Source organism: Penaeus monodon, chromosome 27 (genome assembly GCF_015228065.2).
Source record: "Penaeus monodon isolate SGIC_2016 chromosome 27, NSTDA_Pmon_1, whole genome shotgun sequence".
NCBI lineage: Eukaryota > Metazoa > Arthropoda > Malacostraca > Decapoda > Penaeidae > Penaeus > Penaeus monodon.
The window spans coordinates 8,118,626-8,122,002 of record NC_051412.1 but is presented as its reverse complement, the minus strand read 5'-3'; positions in this window follow the sequence as shown (position 1 = coordinate 8,122,002).

The window sequence follows — 3,377 nt, the reverse complement described above, 5'->3', positions numbered from 1 at the left end:
CCGGGGCTTCAATATCCTAAAGGTAAAGGATCCCCCATAAAAACATTTTCCCCTTGAAATTGGATGAATTTTATCTCAAAGTTCCCCCCCCTTTTAACTTTCGTGTTGTAAACTTACCCCTTTTTTTTTAAAGGTAGAATGCGGGAAAAAATTAGTAAAGGGAATTAAAAAAAATTTTTCCTTTAAAATTCATGGTAGTCTTTTTCTAAATTCTCGAATACCTTTACAGCAATTTCACATTTGTCATCTTCGGAAAAACAGGTACTTTTTCGGGCGTAACCACGACCCCCTTGAAAATTGATGCCCCGCCCCCGTTTTATAAAAGTCCAAAAGTGCCCCTTTCCGCTGTTATTATAAAAATTCATGGTCAGCGGGAAAAGTTCGGCGATCGTTAATCTCTTAAGGACATTAAGAAGCTACTTTTCAAATCTTCAATCTCGAGAAAATAAGCCGTCATGAATAAAAAGAAGCACTTTTCCCCCAAATGATTTTTCAAAACCGTATCCAAAATATATAAATGATATTAACTAATCAAAATGTGGTAAAAATTTTTGGGGGTGGTTCATATAAAAATGGGAGTTTTACTAAAAGGTAATTACCCATTTGTTCGCGGGGAAATCACCTCTGGAAATGGGATCTCTGACAGCAGGGAAAAATTTTACCTTTTCTGGTAATAATTTTTTTTTTAAAGGGATCTATTTAGGGGGTTAAGCAAGATCCCCCAAAAATCTATTACCCCAAAATTTGAACGCCATTACCTGTTTTCCCCCAAGCTCGTGCTCGTTTCCCGACTTTTCCTCTAATAAAAGGCCGAGGTTTTTTTTCTGAGAAAAGGAAATAATGACAAGTGAATCGAGAAATTTCCCAAAACCTAGCGTCATCAAAAATTGCAAAAAGAAGTAAAACGAGTAATTGGTCGGGGAGATGGAAGCACTTTTCTTTTTTTTGCGGGGGGATTTCAATTGACGTCACCTATTTTTTTTTTTCTGTAGTCAGATAACACTTAAAGTCTATATTCAATGATTTAAGCTAGCGGAAATTCTCTTTTTCTTTTAGCAGCCTCCGAGGACACCAGTAAGGTACTATGAAAGCCAGTGGGATTCTGGGCATCAGGATTATGTTAGAAATCCCTTTCTCAAAAAAAAAAATTGCTTTTTCCCCTACTTTTAAATTCCCAAGTCTCCTAGGGGTAAGTTTAACTCGGCAGCATGCGAAAGACTTTTAAATAAATAAAAATAAAAATTTGTTTTTTTGATTTGCGCAATTTTCCTATTTCCTTTTATATCGTGAAAAAATTGCAAACAACGATTGTAAAAACCCCCTCTAACGTTATCTCTAATTATTTTCTCAACCCAGAACCCGATATAGCTCAATCAATTTTTTGCTCGACTTTAAAAAGAATCAAACCGTATCCAGTAAGGAACATAACACACACCCGGCCCAAACTATCACCAGGCAGGCTCGCCAGAAAAAAAAACTCAGCTAACATCCAAACGTCGCAACTAATAGCAAGAAAAAGTAATCGCGAGGAAGTACACCCCGCAAAAATCGACAAAGGTGGCGCGTGCTGAAATCCCATCTGAAAGTGCTCCGAGTAAACACATTTAAAAAAAAATCTTTTTGCGGTGGGAGCGATTTTTTCCCCATTTTGGGTTTCGTCACTAAAAATTTTTGCTCCCCAGTAGAAAATAAACGGGAACGTGGGAAAGGTGATGATTATTTTTCGAAAAAAACAAGGCTCCCCCTGCTCAGGTGAGTTTGAAAATGTTCGCTAAATAGTCATAAAACCCATACTACCAAAAAACCCCCAAGTCCCCAATTCAAAATTCATAATTTTTTCCCCTTGTTGGGGTAAACCTGAATCGATATGTCAATTAATTTTTTAAAAAAAAATAATCATAGTCATATTAGAGCTAAAACGGTAATAGTTTTTCGGGTTTTCATTAAAGGGTTACAACGCGGGCAACATGCACCTAAATAATTTTTTCATTTTTTCTCGCTCCTTCGTAAAGCGAGTACCGCACACACAGCATGCCCCCCCTCTTTAAATTTTTGGATATCCCCCCTCATGTAAAGAGGGTATAGGGAATTTTTTTAAACTCACCCAAACACATAAATCTTCAATGAAATGAGTATGCATGGGACCCACAATACTGAAAAAAAATTATGATTTAAAACCTTCTATCTATAAAATTTAAAATATATGCAATCCCTCGTGCATCGCCTTTCCCCAGAGTTTTTAGTTTACACCACATTTTTTTACGAAATGCATTCCATATCAAAACATTCATTTTAGGAGGATAGTTTTTTATGTGGATGTGCAAAAAATCGGTAATCCTGGATTAGGATAAAAAAACGTTTGAGAACGTACAGACTTTCCCTGCTCGTCATACAAATTGGTCCTCACGGCATTAGACATACCGCTAATATTTCTTAACAGATCGCGTAAACGCGATATAATTAGGTGAAAATCTGAATGAAAGCAGTGGGACCCCCCTACAAAAAAAAGGGAACAATTCCATTGGGGTTTTTATCTAATCCCTTCTTTGCTAAAGTAATCATGGCTTTTCGAGAACTCCTTTTTTTATTTCTTACACCGGCAACCGAGAATCGGGGATCTTTTTGTAAATGAAAATGGAGAATGTTTAAAGATTCTCCAATTTTGCATTTTTTCCCCCATGCAATTTTTTGCTTATAATCTCCCCAAATTAACCTTTGTTATGGTTCCCCTCCTCAAAAATATACTGCAACCACAATCGCCTTCAAAACCAAAATTGGGTGATCTTCAAAAAATCTGGTATAGTTCAAACTTTGTAAAAAACAACTAAATTTTTTTCGATTTAGGGTGAATACGCTTTTTCCCCCTTTAATCCCTTGGGGTAAGAATAAAACCCACCGATTTTTTGAATAGCCCCCATTTGGTGACGCTTTTTTTTAAAACCCGTACCCTTCTTTCGTTTAAGAAATTTTCTAATGATTGAGGGGTATTGTTCCCTTCATCAATGATTCATTAAAACCCACTTTATATTGATTTGTTGGGCAGAAAATGTTAGGACCCCCCCCCCCCCCCGTATGTTCTTTTGAAACAAAGGGTAAATTCCGTCAGTTTTTTATATGGAGGGGTTTCCCCGTTTTCCAGTAAATCAGCATTTTTCCGGAAGTTTCCAAATTTTAAAACAGAAAAAACCCCGATAGGGTATGTGATCTTTTTTTGGGAATTTCAAAAAAGTAAAACAAAAACCATACCCCCCCCCCTATAGCACTCTATGTTACTGAGGGGGGTCCTTCCCATCGTATCATAAACTCAAAATTTTCAGAAATTTTTAATCGGTTGTGGAAGGATGGGGGTTACTCAGAAGCCCTTGACGGTTTTTGGT